This window comes from Camellia sinensis, chromosome 14 (genome assembly GCF_055761805.1).
Source record: "Camellia sinensis isolate YWXY chromosome 14, ASM5576180v1, whole genome shotgun sequence".
Taxonomy (NCBI): domain Eukaryota; kingdom Viridiplantae; phylum Streptophyta; class Magnoliopsida; order Ericales; family Theaceae; genus Camellia; species Camellia sinensis.
The window spans coordinates 96720662-96746760 of record NC_138974.1 but is presented as its reverse complement, the minus strand read 5'-3'; positions in this window follow the sequence as shown (position 1 = coordinate 96746760).

Below are 26099 nucleotides of genomic sequence, written 5' to 3'. Positions count from 1 at the left end.
AGTAAATTATTCAGTAAATTACTCAGTTAATTCCCAATCAATTCTCAATAAATTCCCAGGAAATACTCAGAAAGTTGCGCCATAAATTCCCAATAATTTACTTAGTAAATTCATTGTAAATTACTCAGTAAATTTTCAGTAAATTACTCTCTAATTTTTTAGTAAATTTCAAATAAATTACAGAATAAATTCTCAACAAATTTCCAGTAAATTACATAGTAAATTCGCAATAAATTTTCTATAAATTACTTAGAAAATTTCTCAGTGAATTCTCTAAAAATTACTCAATTAATTACTGAGTAAATTACTTAGTAAATTACTCAGTAAATTCCCAGTAAATTGTAAATAAATTCCTTGTAAATTCTCAGTAAATTACTCAGAAAATTGCAAGTAATTTCTAAATAAATTCCCTGTAAATTCTCAATAAATTACTCTAGAAATTCCCACTATGTTCTCAATAAATTACACGGCAAATTCCCAATAAATTCGGAGTAAATTACTCAGTGCATTACTCTGTAAATTGCCACTAAATTACTCAGTAAATTACAGTTAATTCTCCGAAATTACTCAGAAAATTTCCAGTAAATTAACAGTAAGTTCTCAGTAAATTCCCAATAAATTCTAACTACATTATTTACTAAATTTCCAGTAAATTCTCAACAAATTACTTAGTAAATTCTTAGTAAATTCCGAGTGAATTCTCAGTAAATTACTTAATAAATTCTCTGTAAATTAATCAGTAAATTCCTAGCAAATTCTCAATAAATATACAGTAAATTACTCAGTAAATTCTGAGTAAATTCTCTGTAAATTCCCATAAAATTCCATGTAAATTCTTAGTAAATTACTCAGAAAATTTCCAGTAAATTCTTAGTAAATTACTTAGTAAATTCCCAGCAAAATCTCAGTAAATTACTTAGTAAATTCCACTTAAATTACTTAGTAATTCTCAGTAAATTACCTAGTAAATTGCAAGTAAATTATAAGTAAATTACATTGCAAAATCATAGTAAATTCGCTGTAAATTCTCAGTAGATTACTTTGTAAGTTCCCAGTAAATTCTTTGTAAATTACTAAGAAAAATTGCCTCTAAATTCTCAGTAAATTACTCATCAAATTTTCAGTAAATTCTTAATAAATTCTCAGTAAATTACTCAATAAATTACTCTTTAAATTCTCTGTAAATTACTTAGTAAGTTCCTTGTAAATTCTCAGTAAATTACTTGATAAGTTCTCACTAAATTTTTTGTAAATTACTCAGAAAATTTTTAGTAAATTCTCAGTAATTTACTCGGTAAATTTTCAGTAAATTCTCTATAAATTCTCAGAAAATTACCCAATTAATTCCCAATAAATTCTCAGTAAATTCCAAAAAAAAATCTAACTAAATTACTCAGTGAATTCTCAGTAAATTACACAATAAATTCTCAGTAAATTCTCAATAAATTAGTCAGTAAATTCTCAGTCAATTACACTGTAATTCTCGGTAAATTACTCAGTAAATTCTAAATAAATTCTCAGTAAATTACTCAGCAAATTCCCATTAAATTACTCCCTAAATTACTCAGTAAATTCTCTAGAAATTACTATTTAAATTCTCAGTAAATTACTCAGTACATTTATTCAGTAAATTGTGAGTAAATTACCAAGTAAATTCTCAGTAAATTCCTAGAAATTACTTAGTAAATATCTAATAAATTCTCACAAAATTATTCAGTAAATTCCCAATAAATACTCAGTAAATCACTAAGTAAATTACTGAGTAAATTCTCAGCAAATTCTAAAAAAATTCTCAGTAATTTAATCCTTAAATTCCTAGTAAATTTCTTAGTAAATTTTCAGTAAATTCTCAATAAATTGCTCAGTAAATTACTAGTAAATTTTCAGCAAATTATTCAGTAAATTCCCAATAAATTCTCAGACAATTCCTTGTAAATTTTTCGTAAATTCTTAGTAAATTACTTAGCAAATTCCCAGTTTATTCTCAGTAAATTAATAAGTAAATTCCTAGTAAATTATTCATAAAATTCCCAGCAAAATTACTTAGTAAATTTCCAGTAAATTCTCTGTAAATTACTCCGTAAATTATCTGCAAATTCCTAGAAAATTCTAAGAAAATTTCTCACCAAATTAAACAGTGAATTCTCGGTAAATTACCCAGTAAATTCTCTGTCAATTCCCTGTAAAATCCCAGCAAATTACTCTGTAAGTTCTCAGCAAATTCTCAGAAAATTACTCAGTAAATTGCCAACAAATGCTCAGTAGATTACTCAGAAAATTTTTAGTAAATTCTCTAAAAATTACTCATTGAATTCCCAGTAAATTACTTAGTAAATTCCCAGTAAATTATTCAGTTAATTCCCAATCAATTCTCAATAAATTCCCAGGAAATATTAAGAAAGTTGCGCCGTAAATTCCCAATAATTTACTCAGTAAATTCAATGTAAATTACTCAGTAAATTCTCAGTAAATTACTCTCTAAATTTTCAGTAAATTTCAAATAAATTACAGAATAAATTCTCAACAAATTCCCAGTAAATTACTCAGAAAATTCGCAATAAATTTTCTATAAATTACTTAGAAAATTTCTCAATGAATTCTCAGAAAATTCTAAGTAAATTCCTTGTAAATTCTCAGTAAATTACTCAAAAAATTCCCACTATGTTCTCAATAAATTACACAGCAAATTCCTAATAAATTTGCAGTAAATTACTCAGTAAATTACTCTGTAAATTGCCACTAAATTACTCAGTAAATTACAGTAAATTCTCAGAAATTACTCAGAAAATTTCCCTTAAATTAACAGTAAGTTCTCAGCAAATTCCCAATAAATTCTAACTACATTATTTAGTAAATTCCCAGTAAATTCTCAACAAATTACTTAGTAAATTCTTAGTAAATTTCGAGCGAATTCTCAGTAAATTACTCATTAAATTCTCTGTAAATTACTCAATAAATTAATCAGTAAATTCCTAACAAATCCTCAATAAATACACAGTAAATTACTCAGTAAATTCTGAGTAAATTATTTTTAAATTCCCACAAAATTCCATGTAAATTCTTAGTAAATTACTCAAAAAATTCCCAGTAAATTCTTATTAAATTACTTAGTAAATTCTTCTTAAATTACTTAGTAATTCTCAGTAAATTACCTAGTAAATTGCAAGTAAATTACATTATAAAATCACAGTAAATTCGCTGTAAATTCTCAGTAAATTACTCTGTAAGTTCTCAGTAAATTCTCTGTAAATTACTAAGAAAAATTGCCTCTAAATTCTCAGTAAATTACTCATCAAATTTTCAGTAAATTCTGAATAAATTCTCTGTAAATTACTTAGTAAGTTCCCTGTAAATTCTCAGTAAATTACTCGATAAGTTCTCACTAATTTTTTTGTAAATTACTCAGTAAATTGTTAGTAAATTCTCAGTAATTTACTCGGTAAATTTTCAGTAAATTCTCTACAAATTCTCAGAAAATTACCTAATAAATTCCCAATAAATTCTCAGTAAATTCCAAAAAAAATCTAACTAAATTACTCAGTGAATTCTTAGTAAATTACACAATAAATTCTCAGTAAATTCTCAATAAATTAGTCAGTAAATTCTCCGTCAATTACACAGTAATTCTTGGTAAATTACTCAGTAAATTCCAAGTAAATTCTCAGTAAATTACTCAGTAAATTCCAAGTAAATTACTCAGTAAATTCTCTGGAAATTACTAATTAAATTCTCAGTAACTTCTCAGTACATTATTCAGTCAATTGTGAGTAAATTACCAAGTAAATTTGCAGTTAATTATCAGTAAATATCTAATAAATACTCAGTAAATTCCAAGTAAATTACTGAGTAAATTCTCAATAAATTACACAATAAATTCCAAGAAAATTCTCAGTGAATTCTCTTTAAATTACTTCGTAAATTCCTATTAAATTCTGAAAAAATTCTCTGTAATTTACTCCTTAAATTCCCAGTAAATTACTTAGTAAATTTTCAGTAAATTCTCAATAAATTCTCAATAAATTGCTCAGTAAATTACCATTAAATTCTCAGTAAATTACTTAGTAAATTCCCAATAAATTCTCAGGCAATTCCCTATAAATTTTTTGTAAATTTTTAGTAAATTACTCAGCAAATTACCAGTATATTCTTAGTAAATTAATAAGTAAATTCCCAGTAAATTACTCATAAAATTCCTAGTAAATTCTCAATAAATTCTCAATAAAATTACTTAGTAAATTTTCATTAAATTCTCAGTAAATTACTCATTAAATTAAAAGTAAATTACTCAGTAAATTCCTAGAAAATTCTAAGCAAATTTCTCAACAAATTAAACGGTAAATTACCCAGTAAATTCTCTGTCAATTCTCTGTAAAATCCTAGTAAATTACTCAGTAAATTGCCAACAAATGCTCAGTAGATTACTCTGAAAATTCTCTGAAAATTACTCATTAAATTTCCAGTAAATTCTCAGTAAATTACTTAGTAAATTCGCAGTAAAATACTCAGTTAATTCCAAATCAATCCTCAATAAATTCTCAATAAATTCCCAGGAAATACTCAGTAAGTTGTGCCGTAAATTCCCAATAAATTACTCAGTAAATTCAATGTAAATTACTCAGTAAATTCTCTGTAAATTACTTAGTAAATTCAATGAAAATTACTCGGTAAATTCTCAGTAAATTACTCTATAAATTTTCAGTAAATTTCAAATAAATTACAGAATAAATTCTTAATAAATTCCCAGTAAATTCTCAGTAAATTCACAATAAATTTTCTATAAATTACTTAGAAAATTACTCAATTAATTACTGAGTAAATTACTTAGAAAATTCTGAGTAAATTCTCAGAAAATACTCAGTAAATTCCCAGTTAATTCTAAGTAAATTCCCTGTAAATTTTCAGTAAATTACCCAATAAATTCTCTGTAAATTCTCAGTAAATTACTCTAGAAATTCCCACTATGTTCTCAATAATTACACAGTAAATTCCCAGTAAATTACAATGTAATTCTCAGTAAATCATTTAGTAAAATCACAATAAATTACTCAGTAAATTTTAAGTAAATTCTCAGTACATTACTTAATAAATTCCCACTAAATTACTCAGTAAATTCCCAGTAAATTCTCAACAAATTACTTAGTAAATTTTTAATAAATTCTGAGTGAATTCTCAGTAAAGTACTCATTAAATTCTCTGTAAATTACTCAGTAAATTCTCAGTAAATTCTCTGTAAATTAATCAGTAAATTCCTAGCAAATTCTCAATAAATACTCAGTAAATTACTAAGTAAATTACTAAGTAAATTCCCAGTAAAATCTTAGTAAATTACTCAGTAAATTCTTCTTAAATTACTTAGTAAATTCTTAGTAAATTACCTAGTAAATTGCAAGTAAATTCTAAGTAAATTACATTGTAAAATCACAGTAAATTCGCTGTAAATTCTCAGTAGATTACTCTGTAAGTTCTCTATAAATTACTAAGAAAAATTGCCTCTAAATTCTCAGGTAATTATTCAATAAATTTTCAGTAAATTCTCAATAAATTCTCAGTAAACTACTCAATAAATTACTCGTTAAATTCTCTATAAATTACTTAATAAATTCCCTGTAAATTCTCAGTAAATTACTCAATAAGTTCTCACTAATTTTTTTGTAAATTACTCAGACAATTACTCAGTAAATTACATAGTAAATTACTCGGTAAATTTTCAGTAAATTCTCTATAAATTCTTAAAAAATTACCCCATAAATTCCCAATAAATTCTCAGTAAATTACTTAGTAAATTCCAAAAAAAAAATCTAACTAAATTACTCAGTGAATTCTCAGTAAATACACAATAAATTCCCAGCAAATTAGTCAGTAAATTCTAAGTAAATTCTAAGTAAATTCCTATTAAATTACTCAGTAAATTCCAAGCAAATTACTCAGTACATCATTCAGTAAATTGTGAGTAAATTACCAAGTAAATTTGCAATAAATTTACAGCAAATTATCAGTAAATTCTCAGTAATTACTCAGTAAATGTCTAATAAATTCTCACAAAATTATTCAGTAAATTTCCAATAAATACTCAGTAAATTACTAAGTAAATTCCAAGTAAATTACTAAGTAAATTCTCAGTAAATTACACAATAAATTCCAAGTAAATTCTCAGTGAATTCTCTGTAAATTACTCCGTAAATTCCCAGTAAATTTTGAAAATATTCTCAGTAATTTACTCATTAAATTTCCAGTAAATTACTTAGTAAATTTTCAGTAAATTCTCAATAAATTCTCAGTAAATTGCTCAGTAAATTACCAGTAAATTACTTAGAAATTCCCAATAAATTCTCAGGCAATCCCCTGTAAATTTTTCGTAAATTCTTAGTAAATTACTCAGCAAATTCCCAATATATTCTCAGTAAATTAATAAGTAAATTCCCAGTAAATTACTTATAAAATTCCCAGTAAATTCTCAATAAAATTATTTAGTAAATTTTCAGTAAATTCTCAGTAAATTACTCCTTAAATTACTCATTAAATTATCAGTAAAGTCCTAGAAAATTCTAAGCAAATTAAACAGTAAATTCTCGGTAAATTACCCAGTAAATTCCCTGTCAATTCCCTGTAAAATCGCAGTAAATTACTCTATAAGTTCTCAGTAAATTCTCTGTAAATTACTCTGAAAATTACTTAGTAAATTGCCAACAAATGCTGAGTAGATTACTCAAAAAATTCTCTGAAAATTCTCTGAAAATCACTCATTAAATTCCCAGTAAATTACTTAGTAAATTCCCAATAAATTCTTAGTAAATTACATAGTAAATTGCATAGTAAATTCAAAATAATTAGTCAGTAAATTCGCATTAAATTATTAGTAAATTCCTAGTAAATTACTCAGTAAATTACCGGTAAATTCTCTATAAATTACTTAGTAAGTTCTTAGTAAATTCTCAAAAAAATACTGTCACGACCCCATTCCGCCCCTAATAGAATGGTGCCCTGATGGCCAGTAATCCGAGATTACCAAAGGCCAACTTACAAGGATTCACACACAGTCAGAGTATACATATGGGGCTAACATGTGCGGAAGCAATAAATTTAAATCTATTTAGTCCATAAGAGCTGTGCATATATCGAATGGAATGTCATACATCTTATCAAGGTCTTACAACTTGGATACAATAAAATGGAATACAAGATACATCTTGACCAAAAGGCTTCTCAAGCCATCATATACAAAATACAATGAAATGCAAGCTAAGAAGCATGATCTTCAAGATGCTACAAAATGTGAATCCAAAACAAGTTGCAAGCACATCTAGGCGTCGCCGCCGTCCTGCTCATCACCTACATATATATAGAGAGGGTGAGCTTGGATACTCAGTGAATGGTACTAGTAATAAAGGGTTTGCATGAATAATATTCGAGATCTTTATCAAAGCAATACACATTATATCTTACACAAAATCAAAGACAAAACAAGCTCATCTAACAAGTCTTTCAAGGCTTTCAAGTTTCAAGGGATGACATTAACAAAGGTTGTGCTACAAATGCTTATAGTCCCCTAGCACGTACGGAATTTCAAAAGGTTGTGCTACAAATGCTTATAGTCCCCTAGCACGTACGGACTTTCGAAAGGTTATGCTACAAATGCTTATAGTCCCCTAGTACGTACGGACTTTCAAAAGGTTGTGCTACAAATGCTTATAGTCCCCTAGTACGTACGGACTTTCAAAAGGTTTTATCAAAGCCAAGGCTAATACTTGACACACAAAATAGGGATAATCATTCATGTTTAGCAAATACTTTTACAAAACAAGGCAAGGCAAAGCTTTATCAAAACGTTATAACATAGCTTTTTTAAAAATACCACTCACATAGTTCTTCAAACGTCGGGGTTACAAGCAAGGATCCAAGGCCTACAAACACATAACAAATCCCATTGAATGCACTATCAAACAAGCTTTACATGAATGCAAATGATCTCAGCATTCCTTCAAAACTAAGTCAGACCAAAACAAGACACTGTTTCACATCTCGGGGAAAACTTGCTGGGCACCAACCAGGTCTTGGCCGAGGTCCCACACCTCCTTGCCGAGGTGTGGTCCCGATGGCCACATTCAAGGAAACGAAGTCGGGAAAATCTGGGTTTCCCTTTCTTTGAAGAACATGAAGAACATGATCGTGAAGAACATGAATGCAAGGATCATAACTCATCATTACAAAGTCTGAGATTTCATGTTATGAATTCAAAAACATAGACCTGGGTACCCATACTCGAAGATTTTATGAAAACAAACGCAAAAACATGAATCTTAATGCAAACTTTCGGATCAAACAAGGCTTTTTCTTCAAGAACACATGAATACCACTTTCTCTTTCTAAAACCAAACTTTAAATCAATGCATGGCTTACAAATCCTGCTCGATCATGCAATGCAGCTAGATGATCAATAAGAACAACAAGAGTAGATTAAGATTCTAACCTCAAAACACGAATCAAACGGTTTGAATTCTAAGGATCAAGCTTGGGAATGTATTCCTCCTCTAAGAACTTCTCTCTCCTCAAGAACAAGAATATGATACAAAAATGGTGCGTCTCTCAACAGCCACTGACTTAACCCGCTGCTGGGACACGTGGCATCAGCTGGTTGGCTCTACTAAAAAAGGTGACTGAGTGAAAAGACAAGACTATGACAAGGTGTGTTCAACAAGCAAGATGGCATAGGCACTCCGGCAGGTAATGATCTCGGCTAAGAACACAGCTTTGATGAGTAAGGTCTCTATGATCTCGGCTAGGAAGGACAACACTTGACTTAGCTGTGCCACACCTTGGCCTAGATGTGCCACATCTCAGTCTAGGTCGCACCAATCCAGGAACAAGACCACTAGGTGCAGGGATAACATTTCGGCCTAGATAATACACATCTCGGCCTATATGCCAGGGTGAAGGTGAAGGTCAGTCAAGGTGATCCCAAGATAGTCCTAGGCATAAGAGGCTCAAAGGTGACCTAGGCTTAGGATGACCTCGGCTACACGCACCAAGAACAAACAAAGCAAGGCAAACAACACTTAAGCAAAACAAGACAAGACTCGTAATGCAAGTTTAACAAGAGGAAAACATATAATTGCATGTGAGCATGACCAAGATGGAGTGGGGATTGTTACATCCTACCCTCCTTAAGGAAGTTTGGTCTCCAAACTTAAGTTACCTTGCTCTATAAATAACTCCGGATGACGGATCTTCACTTCCTCTTCCTTTTCCCATGTAGCCTCCTTGCCATAGTGCTCCTTCCATTCAACCTTTACCATCAGTATCGACTTATTTCTCAACCATCTCACTTGTCTGTCAATAATTCTCATCGGCTTCTCCTCGTAGCCTAAATCTTCATTAACCACAATCCCGGAATAATCAATCACATGCAGTGGATCCCGAATATACTTCCCCAACATCGAAATATGGAACACATTATGAACCTGACTTAGTTCTGGTGGTAAAGCCAGTCCATAGGCAGCTGGCTTAACTTTCTCAAGTATTTCAAACAGCCCGATGTAGCGAGGTGCTAACTTACCTTTCTTCCCAAATCTGGAAATTCCTTTCATTGGTGAAACCTTCAGGAATACATGATCCCCAACTTCAAATTCCAACTCTCTTCTCCTCTGGTCGGCATAGCTCTTCTGTCGACTTTGAGCAATTTTGATCCTTTGTCGAATGAGCTTAATCTTCTCAGTTGTAACTTGAACTAGCTCGGGACCAATCAAAGCTTTATCTCCCACTTCAGTCCAACATATTGGTGATCTGCACTTCCTTCTGTACAAAGCTTCGTACGGTGCCATGCCAATGCTAGCTTGATAACTGTTGTTGTAAGCGAATTCTACTAACGGTAGATGTACTTCCCAACTTCCCTTGAAATCTAACACACATAGTCTGATCATATCTTCGAGTGTCTGAATCGTTCTTTCTATTTGTCCATCGGTCTGGGGATGAAAAGTTGTGCTAAACTTCAACTCGGTTCCCAAAGCTCTTTGTAAACTCTGCCAAAGTCTAGAAACAAATTTCGGATCTCGGTCTGACACAATGGACATCGGCACTCCATGAAGTCTCACAATCTCATTCATATACAGTACAGCAAGTCGGTCAGCATTGAATGTAGTCTGAATAGGCAAGAAGTGTGCTGACTTAGTTAGTCTATCAACGATAACCCAAATTAAATCCCTGCCTTTTTGTGTCCTCGGTAAACCAACCACAAAGTCCATGGAGATGTGTTCCCATTTCCACTCAGGAATTGGCAAAGGTCGAAGTAGTCCTGCTGGCCTCTGGTGTTCTGCCTTCACTTGTTGACAATGCAAACACTGGGATACGAACTCGGCTATTTCTCTTTTCATATTCGGCCACCAAAAAGTTTGTTTCACATCTTGATACATCTTAGCGTTCCCTAGATGAGCAGCAAATCTGGAACCATGAGATTCCCGCAGAATCTTTCTTTTCAACTCTGGAATGTCGGCCACGCACAATCTTCCTTCAAACTTAAGTACTTGATTTTCAATAGTGTACCCTGACCTCGGCTTAGTAACAATTTCATCGGCAACTTTCTTGAAGAATCCGTCTTCCATTTGTCTGGCCTTCACTTCCTCTACAACGGTCTGCTCCACTGAAATCATGGTTAAGCATGCCAGACTTCCAACTGATTTTCTGCTCAATGCGTCAGCTACTGAGTTTGATTTACCTGGGTGATACTGAATTTGCATGTCGTAGTCCTTCAATAACTCAAGCCATCTTCTCTATCTTAAATTTAACTCCTTCTGAGTGAATAAGTACTTTAAACTCTGATGATTTGTGAAAACTTGGCAAGAAGCCCCATTCAAGTAATGATGCCAAATCTTCAAAGCAAACACCACGGCTGCTAGCTCTAAATCATGGGTAGGATAATTCTTTTCGTGAGGTTTCAACTGACGGGATGCATATGCTATAACCTTACCTCCTTGCATTAACACGCAACCCAATCCCTTATGTGAAGCATCACTATAAATCCGAAATTCTTCTTTGTCTGACGGTAGTATAAGTATCGATGCTGTAACCAACCTCGTCTTTAACTCTCAAAAAACTAATTCCCTATCCTCGGTCCATTCATACGCCACTCCTTTCTGAGTTAGTTGTGTCAGCGGTACTGCAATCCTTGAGAAATCCTTCACAAACTTCCTGTAATAGTCGGCCAAACCCAGAAAACTACGAACCTCGGACATATTAGTCGGCGTCGGCCAATTCACGACGGCTTCAATCTTACTTGGATCAACAGAGATTCCTTCTTCATTAATCACATGGCCCAAAAATGAAATGCTGGAAAGCCAAAATTCACACTTGCTAAGCTTGGCATATAATTTCCTGTCTCTTAGGATTTGTAAGGCTAGTCTCAAATGCTTCTTGTGCTCATCACCACTCTTGGAATAAATCAGTATGTCGTCGATGAAAATAACCACGAACTCGTCTAGGTACGGCTTGAAAACTCTGTTCATCAAATCCATGAATGCTATAGGAGCGTTGGTCACCCCGAAAGGCATTACCAAAAATTCGTAGTGGCTATACCTTGTTCGAAAGGCAGTCTTCTCGACATCCTCGGCCTTAACTTTCAGTTGGTGGTAGCCCGACCTCAAATCAATCTTAGAAAAGACACGTGCCCTTTGTAGTTGATCAAGTAAATCATCAATCCTCGGAAATGGATATTTATTCTTAATGGTCACCTTATTTAGTTCTCAGTAGTCGATACAAAGGCGAAGTGTACCATCCTTTTTCTTGACAAATAGAACTGGTGCTCCCCAAGGTGAAGTGCTTGGCCTAATAAATCCCTTGTCCAACAATTCTTGTAATTGTAGTTTCAGTTCCTTGAGTTCGGCTGGGGCCATTCTATAGGGTGTTTTGGAGATAGGTTGGGTTCCCGACATAACATCGACCGTAAATTCTACTTCTCTATCCACTAACTGGCCAGGCAATTCATTTGGAAAGACGTCGAGGAATTCTCTGACCACTGGGATGTCAGCTAACTCAACATTTCCGTTCAAATCACTTAGTATACTACATAGATAACCTTGACACCCCTTTTAGATCAACTTATAGGCTTTCATGGATGAGATTAAGTAGGGTGGGGGTACTACTCCTTTACCCTGGAAAATAACCTTGGCTTGGTTTGGGGGTTTCAGTGTGACATTCTTTGAAACACAATTAATAGATGCATGATTCGTTACTAATCAGTCTATTCCCAGTATGACATCAAAGTGAGTTATGCTTAACGGCATTAAATCAACTAATAATTCTACACCCCCAATCACGACGACACACGCCCTATAAATGGATGCAACAATCATAGTTCTCCCAGATGGAGTAGACACATGTAACACATAATCAAGGGGTTCTTGTTCTCTATTTAACTTCTCGGCAAACTTAGCAGATACAAATGAATGTGTAGAACCCGAATCAATCAATATGTATGCATCTTGAGAGCAGATTGGGAGTATACCTGACACGACGGTCTCAGCATTCTGAGTGTCCCCTGGTACCAATGCAAAAACTTTGCCTTGTCTTGTCTGGGCCCTCCCGATGTTATTTCTCAGTGTAGAGCCCGAGGTACTCCCATTCTTCTTACCATCATCAGTCCTTGCCTTCGGACAGTCTTTCACGCGATGACCCATTTCGCCACATTCAAAACAGGCTCCCGATGCCCAACGGCAAACTCCGGAATGCAGTTTCCCACAATTTGCGCACGTCGGCTTAGCATTACCTTCCTAGTTCGAGTTGCTGGAGCTACCCACATTCGCTTTCTTCTTGGCGTTAAACGGAACTCGACGATTATCATAGTTCTGCCTCTTCCTCTTCCTCTGGCTCTCTCCTGAATTCTGATATTGGTTCAAGTTAGCTTCTGCAAGGAAGGCCTTGTCCAATACTCCGGCGTAAGTCGGCATGTTGAGCATGTTAACTCGATCTTGTATCGGCCCACGAAGCCCACTTTCAAACTTCCTGGCTTTTCTATACTCATCATCAACCATGTGAGGCGCATATCTCGCCAACTCGGTAAAAACACGGTCATATTCTGCCACGGTCCTGCTGGCTTGTGTTAGAGTCTGGAACTCTGTAGTCTTGTGGTCTCGAACGCTAAGGGGAAAGTGTTTGTTGTAAAATAACTCCAAAAATCTGGCCCAAGTCAGACCTGGGTTGCTTTCTTGGGTCATCATCCATCATCTTCGTGCATCGTCGTCTAATGTGAATGCGGCCAATGACACCTTTTGGGCGTCGGTGCTAGGGAAAATCTCAAACAGTTTCTCCATTTCCAAGACCCACGCTTCGGCTTTCATCGGCTCTATACCCCCAGAGAATCTCGGTGGTTTCATTTTCTTAAACTCTCGGATCAGGGCTATGGTGCCGTCCCCATATAAAGCTTGCTGTGGAGGCACTTGCGGCGCTGAAGGAGGTGGAGGTGGAACAGCATGTCGGCCGTTTGTCTGCTCGGCTTGGGTAGAAGTAGTACTAGTGTCTTGTGGCCTAGGTTATCTCAACTCACGGACCAACCCTTCGACCAATCTCTCTAAACTGTCCAATCTGTCTTCGGGATGATCTCGGCCAACTGGTGGTCTACTCCTTCTCATGATGCTAAGAGTATGCAAAATGTGACTTTAAAACAAAACGATCAAATACTATGCATGCAAATAACAAATAGTCACGCCGAGATGATGCCCACATTGTCAAGTAGCAAGCACTATGATGCAATCCTAACATCAATTCTAAGGGAAATCCTATGCTCTTTAGGACTCAAAGTGTGTGAATAAACGTACTATAAGAAAACTTGGCTTTGATACCAATCTGTCACGACCCCATTCCGCCCCTAGTAGAATGGTGCCCTGATGGCCAGTAATCCGATATTACCAAAGGCCAACTTACAAGGATTCACACACAATTAGAGTATACATATGGGGCTAACATGTGCGGAAGTAATAAATTTAAATCTATTTAGTCCATAAGAGCTGTGCATCTATCGAATGGAATGTCATACATCTTATCAAGGTCTTACAACTTGGATACAATAAAATGGAATACAAGATACATCTTGACTAAAAGGCTTCTCAAGCCATCATATACAAAATACAATGAAATGCAAGCTAAGAAGCATGACCTTCAAGATGCTACAAAATGTGAATCCAAACAAGTTGCAAGCACATCTAGGCGTTGCCGCCGTCCTGCTCATCACCTACATATATATAGAGAAGGTGAGCTTGGATACTCAGTGAATGATACTAGTAATAAAGGGTTTGCATGAAATCTCAGTAAATTACCCCGTAAGTTCTCAGTAAATTCCCTGTAAAATCTCAGTACAAAGTCCGTATGTGCTAGGGGACTATGAGCATTTGTAGCACAACCTTTGAAAGTTCGTACGTGCTAGGGGACTATAAGCATTTGTAGCACAATCTTTGAAAGTCCGTACGTGCTAGGGGACTATAAGCATTTGTAGCACAACCTTTGAAAGTCCGTACGTGCTAGGGGACTATAAGCATTTGTAGCACAACCTTTGTTAATGTCATCCCTTGAAACTTGAAAGCCTTGCAAGACTTGTTAGATGAACCCGTTTTGTCTTTGATCTTGTGCAAGATATAATGTGTATCGCTTGATAAAGATCTCAGATATTATTCATGCAAACCCTTTATTACTTGTACCATTCACTGAGTATCCAAGCTCACCCTTTCTATACATATGTAGGTGATGAGCAGGACGGCGATGACGCCTAGATGTGCTTTGCAACTTGTTTTGCATTCGCATTTTGTAGCATCTTGAAGATCATGCTTCTTAGCTTGTATTTCATTGTGTTTTGTATATGATGGCTTGAGAAGCCTTTTGGTCAAGATGTATTTTGTATTTCATTTATTGTATCCAAGTTGTAAGACCTTGATAAGATGTATGACATTTCATTCGATCTATACACAACTCTTATGGACTACTAGATTTGAATTTATTGCTTCCGCACATGTTAGCCCCATATGTATACTCTGGTTGTGTGTGAATCCTTGTAAGTTGGTCTCTGGTAATCTCGGATTACTGGCCATCATGGCACCATTCTACTAGGGGCGGAATGGGGTCGTGACAACTTGGGTACCCATACTTGAAGATCTTATGAAAACAACCACAAAAACATGGGTCTTGATGCAAACTTTCGGATCAAAACATGGTTTTCTTTCAAGAACACAAGAACATCATTTTCTCTTTCTAAAACCGAATTTCAAAACAATGCATGGCTCATGAATCGTGCTAAATCATGCAATGTAGTTAGATGAACATAAAGAACAACAAGAGCAAAATAAGAATCTAACCTCAAAACAAGAATCCAACGGTTCAAACTCTAAGGATCAAGCTTGGAAATCTATTCCCATTCAAGAACTCCTCCTTCCTCTTCCTAGAGCTTTTCTCTCTACCTAGAACAAAGATATAACAAAATGATGTAGGTTTTTCTACTGCCAGCAGACTTAACCCTTTATTAGGACACGTGACAACGAGTGGTTGGCTCTCCTAAAAAAAGTGACTGACTGACAAGACAAGAGCATGACAAGGTGTATAAAACAAGTAAGGTGACATGGGCACTCCAGCGGGTAATGACCTCGGATTAGGACAAGGTTTCGGCAAGTAAGGTCTCAATGATCTTGGCTAGGAAGGATAACACTTGACCTAGCTGTGCCACACCTCGGCCTAGATGTGCCACACCTTGGTCTGGGTCATACCAGTCCAGGAACAAGATCACTAGGTGTAAGGATCAAAGATCTAGGACGCCTAGATGATAACATCTCGGCCTAGATGATACACATCTCGGCCTAGCTGATGACATCTCGGCCAATATGCCAGGGTGAAGGTGGAGGTCAACCAAAGTGGTTCCAAGATGGTCCTAGGTGTAAGAGGTTCAAAGGTGTGACCTAGGCTAGGCTTGACATGACCTAGGCTTGGGACAGCAAGGAAGGAACAAAGCATGCATACAACACTTAGGCAAATCACATAAGCACAAAACAAGACAGGGATCTTTACTTAGGCAAAACAAGTCAAAGTCTACAAATACAAGCTTAACAAGACAAAATCATGCAAATGCACATGAACATGACTAAGACATGAATGTGGGTTATTACAGTCTACCCTCCTTAAAGAAGTTTGGTCCCCAAACTTAAGTTACCTTGCCCCAAAAACAACTCTGGATGTCGGATTCTCATCTCTTCTTACCATCTCTAGCCTTTACCCTGGGACAATCCTTAATACGATGACCCATATCACCGTATTCAAAACATGCTCCAGATACCCGATAACAAACCCCAAAATGTTACTTTCCACAACTTGTACATGTCGGCCTAGTGCCCCCTTCCTGATTCGTGTTGTTGGAACTGCCCACATTTGCCTTTTTCTCGGCATCACATGGGTCTTGGCGATTGTCATAGGTCTGCCTCTTTCTCTGATTCTCTCCCAAACTCTGACTTCTGTTCAAGTTAGCTTCTGCCAAGATGGCTTTATCTAACACTCCGGCATAAGTCGGCATGTTGAGCATATTAACCCGATCTTGTATTGGCCCCCGAAGTCCACTCTCAAACTTCCTAACTTTCCTGTATTCGTTGTTGACCATATGTGGTGCATACTTTGCCAAGTCGGTGAAAGCACGATCATATTCAGCCACTGTTTTGTTACCCTGTGTCAAAGTCTGAAATTCTGTGGTCTTGCGATCTCGGACACTGAGGGGAAATTGCTTGTCATAAAACAACTCCAAAAATCTGGCCCAAGTCAAACCTGGATTACCTTCTCGGATCATCATCCACCATCTTCGAGCGTCGTCGTCCAATATGAATGCTGCCAATGACACCTTTTGAGTGTCGGTGCTGGGAAAAATCTCAAACAACTTCTCCATTTCCAAGACCCACGCTTCGGCTTTCATCGGCTTTATGCCCCCATGGAACTTCGGTGGATTCATTTTCTTGAATTCTTTAATCAAAGTCAATGTGTCGTCCCCATACAAAGCTGGTTGTGCAGGCAATTGCGGTACTGGAGGAGGTGGAGGTGGAACTGCATGTCGGCCATCTGTCTGCTCGGCCTGAGTAGATGTAGTACTAGTGTTCTATTACCTTGCTTGCCGCAACTCATGGGCTAAACCTTCTACCATCCTTTCTAATCTGTCTAACCTGTCCTCAGATTGATCTCGGCCAACTGGAGGTCTACCCCTTCTCATGATGCTAGGAGTATGCAAAATGTGACTTTTTAAAACAAAATGAACAAATAGACATGTATGCAAATAACAAATGATCATGCCGAGATTATGCACATCTTGTCAAGTAGCAAGCAATATGATGCAATCCTAATATCATTCTAATGGAAATCTTATGCTCTTTAGGACTAAAAGTGTGTGTGAATAACGTACTATAAAGAACTCGTGCTCTGATACCAATCTGTTACGACCCCATTCCGCCCCTAGTAGAATGGTGCCGTGATGGCTAGTAATTCGAGATTACCAAAGGCCAACTTACAAAGATTCACACACAATCAAAGTCTACATATGGGGCTTACATGTGCGGAAGCAATAAATTTAAATCTAAGTAGTCCATAAGAGCCGTGCATAGGTCAAATGAAATGACATACATCTTAACACGGTTTTACAACTTGGATACAAATAAAATAAAGTACATATTACATCTCGATCAAAAGGCTTCTCAAGCCGACATATACAAAACAAGTGAATTAAAACTAAGAAACATAATCTTCAAGAGGTTAGCAAAATGAATCCAAAACAACTTGCAAATAACATCTAGGCGTCACCGCCTTCTTGCTCGCCACCTACATATATATAAAGGAGAGGGTGAGCTTGGATACTCAGTGAATGATATAATTAATAAAGGTTTGAATGAATGATATTCGAGGTCTTTATCAAAACAGTCCATATAATAACTTGTACAAAACATGAGATGAATCAAGTTCATTAATCAAAGTCTTTCAAAGCTTCTTGGATGTTAATAACATCTACATAATACCAAAGGATGACATTCTGGACAAAACAAAGGAATAGCCGTCCCGGAATCGAAGCACACCTGTTCACGACCGTTGGTGGCCGACCCGAAATCGGTTAGACAACCCACGCGGAAAACCGTCAGTGGCAAACCCACCCATACAAGACCGTCGGTGGCAAAACAAAGGAGATATCTCAAACAAATGCGCTAGTTGCATTATAGTCCCCTAACACTAAGGACTTTCCAAGAATGTCATCAAAACGAACATAATACTTGATACAAAAATTAAGAATAATCATTCATGCTTGAACAAACACTTTTCCAAAACGAAACAAGCAAAACTTTTATCAAACGTTAGAACATAGCTTTATTAAAAATACCACTCACATAGCTCTTCGGGTGTAGGGATTAAGGCAAGGATTCAAGACCTACAAATAAATAACAAGTCCCATTGAATGCATTTCAAGAAGACAAGAAGAGATGCTCAAAGATGGATATGAAATGCATCCTTAAAACAAGCATTTGCATGAGTGCAAATGATTTTGGCATTCCCTCAAAACTAAGTCAAGCCAGAGCAAAACATGCTAGGGGTTAAAACACTGCCTTTTCATCTCGGGAAAACATGCCGGGTACCAACCAGGTCTTGGCCGAGGCATGGTCCCAACGACCACATTCGAGGAAATAAAGTTGGAAAAACCTGGGTTTCCCTTTGAAGGACATGAAGAACATGAAGGACAAGAATGTTAAAATCATAACTTTTTTATTCAAAATCTGAGATTTCATGAGATGAGTTCGAAAACATGGACCTGGGTACCCATACTTGAAGATCTTATGAAAACAAATACAAAAACATGGGTCTTGATGCAAACTTTCGGATCAAAACATGGTTTTCTTTCAAGAACACAAAAACATCATTTTCTCTTTCTAAAACTAAATTTCAAAACAATGCATGGCTCATGAATCATGCTAAATCATGCAATGTAGTTAGATGAACATAAAGAACAACAAGAGCAAAACAAGAATCCAACGGTTCAAACTCTAAAGATCAAGCTTGGAAATCTATTCTCACTCAAGAACTCCTCCTTTCTCTTCCTAGAGCTTCTCTCTCTACCTAGAACAAAGATATAACAAAATGATGTAGGCTTTTCTATTGCCAGCAGACTTAACCCTCTATTGGGACACGTGGCAACGACTGGTTGGCTCTCCTAAAAAAGGTGATTGACTGACAAGACAAGAGCATGACGAGGTGTATAAAACAAGTAAGGTGACATGGGCACTTCGGCGGGTAATGACCTCGGGTTAGGACAAGGCTTCGGCAAGTAAGGTCTCAATGATCTCGGCTAGGAAGGATAACACTTGACCTAGCTGTGCCACACCTCAGCCTAGATGTGCCACACCTTGGTCTAGGTCATACCAGTCTAGGAACAAGATTACTAGTTGTAAGGATCAAAGATCTAGGACGCCTAGATGATAACATCTCGGCCTAGATGATACACATCTCGGCCTAGATGATGACATCTCGACCAATATGCCAGGGTGAAGGTGGAGGTTAACCAAAGTGGTTCCAAGATGGTCCTAGGTGTAAGAGGTTCAAAGGTGTGACCTAGGCTAGGCTTGACATGACCTAGGCATAACATGACCTAGGCTTGGGACAGCAAGGAAGGAACAAAGCATGCATACAACATTTAGGCAAATCACATAAGCACAAAACAAGACAGGGACCTTTACTTAGGCAAAACAGGTCAAAGTCTACAAATGCAAGCTTAACAAGACAAAATCATGCAAATGCATATGAACATGACTAAGACATGAATGTGGGTTATTCTCTATAAATTACTCATTAAATTCTCAGTAAATTGTTAGTAAATTCTCTGAAAATTCTCGATAAATACTCAGTAAATTATTCAGTAAATACTCAGTAAATTACGCGGTAAATTCCATGTAAATTCTCAGTAAATTACTCAGTATATTCCCAGTAAATTACTCAATTAATTCTAAGTAAATTCTCAATAAATTCTTAGTAAATTAATCAATAAATTGCCAGTAAGTTACTCAATAAATTCTCAGTAAATTCCTAGTGAATTCTCATTAAATTCTAAGTAATTCTCAGTAGATTACTCAGTAAATTGTCAGTAAATTCTTAGTCAATTACATAGCAAATTCTCAGTAAATTACATAGTAAATTCCCAATAAATTCTTAGCAAATTTTCAATAAATTCTCAGAAAATTTCTCAGTAAATTGCCTGCAAATTACTTAGTAAATTCTCTGTAAATTACTCAATAAATTCTCTATAAATTACTCAGTAAATTCCCATTCAATTACTTTGTAAATTCCCAATGAATTCTCTGTAAATTGCCCAGTAAATTCTCAATAAATTACTAAATAAATTCCCAGTAAATTATAGGAAAATTACTCAGTAAATTACTCCATAAATTCTGAGTAAATTACTCAGTAAATTCCTAGAAAATTCTACATAAATTTCTCAGTAAATTCTCTATAAATTACTCAGAAAATTGCAAATAAATTCTCAATAAATTACTCAGTAAATTCCTAGTAAATTCTAAGTAAATTACTCAGTAAAATACATAGTAAATTACTTATTAAATTCTCATAAAATTACTCAGTAAATTCTCTATAAATTCCAAGCAAATTCTAAGTAGATTACTCAGCAAATTACACAGTAAATTACTCAGTAAATTCTCTGTAATTTACCTGTAAATACTCAGTAAATTCTCAATAACTTACTAAACAAATTCTCAGTAAATTCTAAGTAAATTAATCTGTAAATTACTTAATAAATTGCCAAAAAATTCTCTGTAAATTCCCAGTAAATTCTTAGAAAATTACTCAGTACATTTTTAATAAATTACTTAGTAAATTTCTTGGTAAATTACTCAGCAAATTACAAGTAAATTCTCACTAAATTACTCACCAAATTCCCAGTAAATAACTCAGTAAATTTTCAGTAAATTCTCGATAAATACTAAGTAAATTATTCAATAAATTCCTAGTAAATTCTCAATAAATTACTGGGTAAAGATTCATTAAATTACGCAATAAATTACACGTAAATTCTCATTAATTTTTTTGTAATTTCTCAGTAAATTACTCAGAAAATTCTTAATAAATTCTCAGTAAATTACTCAGTAAGTTAAACAGTAAATTTTCAATAAATTCTCAGTAGATTACTCAGTAAATTGTGCGTAAATTCTCAGTCAATTACTTAGTAAATTACACAGTAAATTCCTAGTAAAGTCTCAGTCAATTACTTAGTAAATTCTTAGTAAATTATTCTTTAAATTCCTAGTAAATTGCAAGTAAAATCCCAGTAAATTCGCAATAAATTCCCTGTAAATTCTCAATAAATTACTCAGTAAATCCCTAGTAAATTCTCAAAAAATTACTCAGTAAATTCCAAGTAAATTAATTAGTAAATTTTTAGTGAGTTAATCAGTAAATTCCTAGAAAATTCTCAATAAATTACTCTGTAAATTCTCAGTAAATTTCTCAGTAAGTTGCCAGTAAATTCTCAGTAAATTACTAGAAAATTCTAAGTAAATTTCTCAGTAAATTCCTTGTAAAATCCCAATAAATTACTCTATTAGTTCTCAGTAAATTCTCTGTAAATTGTACAGAAAATTGCCAATAAATTTTAAGTAAATTACTTAGTAAATTTCTATTAATTCTAAGTAAATTACTCAATAAATTACATAGAAAATTACTCACTAAATTACTCAGTAATTTCACAGTAAATTCTATGTAAATTCCCTGTAAATTTTCAGTAAATTACTTAGTAAATTCCCAGTAAATTACTCAGCAAATTCCTAAAAAATTCTAAGTAAATTAATATGTAAATTACTCAGTAAATTCTTTGTAAATTCCCAGTAAATTTCAATAAATTACTCAGTAAATTCTCAGTAAATTTTCAATAAATTACTTAGTAAATTCTTAGTAAATTACTCAGAAAATTCTCATTAAATTACTTGGTAAATTACTCAGTAAATTGCAAGTAAATTCTCACTAAATTACTCAGTAAATTCTCTATAATTACTCAGCAAATTTTCAGTAAATTCTGGCTAAATAACTCAGTAAATTCTCAGTAAATTTTCAGTAAATTCCCAGTAAATTATCAGTAAATTCACAGTAAATTACTCAGTAAATTCCCAGTAAATTCTCGATAAATACTCATTAATTATTTAGTAAATTCTCAATAAATTACTATGTAAAGTTTCAGTAAATTACGTAGTAAATTACACGTAAATTCTCAGTAAATTCTTAGCAAATTATTTAGTAAATTTCCAGTAAGTGACTCAGTTAATTCCCAGTTAATTATCAATAAATTCTCAATAAATTACTCTGTAAATTCTCAGTAATTTCTCAGTAAATTCCAAGTAAATTTTCAGTCAGTTTCTCAATAAATTCTTAGTAAATTCCTAGCAAATTCCTTGTAAATTCTCAGTAAACTTCGAGTAAATTCTCAGTAAATTACTCAGCAAATTTCCAATAAATTCTCAGTAAATTACTCAATAAATCACTTAGAAAATTACTAGTAAAATCGAAGTAAGTTCCTATTAAATTCTCAATAAATTATTAAGCAAATTCCCAGTAAATTACTCAGAAAATTCACAGTAAATTCTTAATAAATTCTCAGTAAATTACTCATCAAATTCCCAATAAATTACTCAGTAAGTTCTAAATAAATTCTCTATAAATTACTCACTAAATTCCCAGTAAATTCCTAGTAAATTCTCAGCAAATTCTGAGTAAATTCTCAGTAAATTACTTAGTAAAATCTCAATAAATTCTCTGTAAATTGCACTGTAAATTGCCACTAAATTCTCATTCTATTACTCAATAAATTCTAATAAAATTAATCAGTAAATTCCCAATAAATTCTCAGTAAAATTACCCAGTAAATTCCCTATAAATTCTCAGTAAATTCTCAATAAATTACTTAATAAATTCATAGTAAATTCCCAATTAATTCTGAGTAAATTCTCAATAAATAACTCAGTAAGTTACTTAATAAATTCCCAATAAATTACACAATAAATGCTCAGTAAATTCACAGTAAATTACTCAATAAATTTCAATTAAATTCTCAGTAAATTACTCTCTAAATTTTCAGCAAATTTCCTGTAAATTCTCAATAAATTATGGAATAAATTATTCGTAAATTACCTAGTAAATTCCCAGTAAATTCTCTATAAATTACTTAGTAAATTACTCAACAAATTCCCAGTGAATTCTCACAAAATTACTCAGTAAATTCCCAGAAAATTCTCAGTAAATTAATCAGTAAATTACTCAAGAAATTCCAAGTAAATTCTCAATAAATTACTCAGTAAATTTTCAGTAAAATACTCTATAAATTTTCAATAAATCAATCAGTAAATTCTCAATAAATTCTTAATAAATTACTGAGTAAATTCTTTGTAAATTATTCAGTAAATTAGCAGTAAATTACTCAGTAAATTCTAATTAAATTATCAATAAATTACTCAGTACATTACTCAGTAAGTTACTCAGTAAATTCCCACTAAATTACTCAGTAAAAACTCCGTAAATTACAGTAAATTCTCAGAAATTACTAAGAAAATTCCTAGTAAATTCTCCGTAAATTCTCAATAATTACCTAGTAAATTCTTTGTAAATTCCCAGTAAGTTCTCAGTAAATTACTCTGTAAATTCTCAGCAAATTACTTACTAATTCCTAGTCAATTCTCAGTAAATTATTCAGTAAATTTCCAGTAACTTGTCAACAAATTACTTAGTAAATTTTGAGTAAATTCTCGATAATTTACTCAGTAAATTCTCAGTAAATTACTCAGTAAATTCTCAATAAATTACTTAGTAAATTTACAGTAAATTCCTAATAAGTTCTCACTAAATTCCCTGTAAATTCTTAGTAAATTACTCAGCAAATTCCCACTAAATTCTCAGTAAATTACTCGGTAAATTCTCATTAAATTACTTAGTAAATTCACAATAAATTAATCCTTAAATTCTCAATAAATTACTCCGTAAATTCTCAGTAGATTACTCTGTAAGTTCCTAGTAAATTTTCTGTAAAGTACTCAGTAAATTATACAACAAATTCTCAATAAATTACTCAATAAATTACTCAGTAAATTACTCAGTAAATTACCTGTAAATTACAAGTAAATTCATAGTAAATTACTCTGTAAGTTTTCAATAAATTCTTTGTAAATTACACAAAAAAATTACTTAGTACATGGCCAGGAAATTTTAAGTAAATTCTCAATAAATTACACAGTAAATTCTCAGTAAATTTCCTGTTAATTCTCAATAAATTACTTAGGAAATTCCCAGTAAATTACCAGTAAATTGTAAATAAATTACTTAGTAAATTCTCAATAAATTACTCCGAAAATTCTAAGAAAATTACTAGGTAAATCACTTAGTAAATTATTTAGTAAATTCGTACTAAATTCTGAGTAAACTGCCAGTTAAATTTTTAGTAAATTCCCAGCAAATTCTTAGCAAATTCCCAGTAAATTACTCAGTAAATTCTCATTAAATTGCACAGTAAATTCTCATAAAATTCTCAGTCCATTACTCAGTAAATTCTAATTAAATTACCCAGTAAATTCCCAATAAATTCCCTATAAATTCTCAGTAAATTACCCAGTAAATTCGTAATGAATCGTTCAGTAAATTCCAAGTAAATTCTCAGTAAATTCCGAGTAAATTCTCAACAAATTACTTAGTAAATTCTTAGTAAATTACTTAGTATGTTATACAGTAAATTGCCAATAAATTACTTAGTAAATTCTTAGTAAATTCCCAATAATTTCTCAATAAATTACGAAATAAACTCTTAGTAAATTATTCAATAAATTCTCAGTAAATTCACCGTAAATTTTCTATAAAATACTTAGTAAATTACTAAGTAAGTTCTCAGTGAATTCTCATAAAATTACTCAATTAATTACTCAGTAAATTCCGAGTAAATTACTCAGAAAATTCTGATTAAATTATCAAAAAATACGCCGTAAATTACTCAGAAAATTCCCATAAAATTCTCAATAAATTAATTAGTAAATTCTCAGTAAATTCTCAGGAATTTCTAAGTACATGTCCAGTGAATTCTCAGTAAATTACTCAAGAAATTTAGAGTGAATTCTCAATAAATTACTCAGTAAATTTCCAGTAAATTACTCAGTAAATTATCAATAAATCACTTAGTAAATTCTCAGTAAATTCTCAATAAATTATTCAGTAAATACGTAGTAAATTACTCTGCACATTACTCAGTAAGTTCCCACTAAATTACTTAGTAAATTAAAGTAAATTCTAAGAAATTACTCAGAAAATTCCTAGTAAATTCTCCGTAAATTCTTAGTAAATTCCCAGCAAGTTCTCAGTAAATTACTTAGTAAATTCTCAGTAAATCACTCAGTAAATTCCCGGTAAATTCTAAACAAATTACTTAGTAAATTCCGATTAAATTCTCAATAAATTCTCAGTAAATTACGTAATAAATTTCCAGTAAATTACTCTGTAAATTCAAAGTAAATTCCCTGCAAATTCTCAATAAATTACACAATAAATTCTTAGTAATTACTCAGCTAATTTTTAGTAAATTACTCAGTAAATTCCTAACAAATTCTCAATAAATACTCAGTAAATTTTCAGTAAATTCTCAGTAAATTACTCAGTAAATTTCTTGTAAATTCTCAGTAAATTGCCACTAAATTCTCCGTAAATTCTCTCTAGATTCCCTGTAAATTCTTAGTAAATTAGTCAGTAAATTACTCAACAAATAACTAGTAAATTCTCAGTAAATTACTTAGTAAATCCCCTGTAAATTCTCAATAAATTACTTATTAAATTCTCAGTAAATTCATTATAAATTCTCAGTAGATTACTCTCTAAGTTCTCAGTAAATTTTCTGTAAATTACTCAGAAAATTGCATGTAAATTCTCAGTAAATTACTTATTAAATTCTTAGTAAATTACTTAGTAAATTCCTTGTAAATTCCAAGTAAATTACTCTGTAAGTTCTTAGTAAATTCTTTATAAACAACTCAAAAAATTACTCAGTAAATTCTCAATAAATTCTCAGTAAATTACTTAGCAAATTCCTAGTA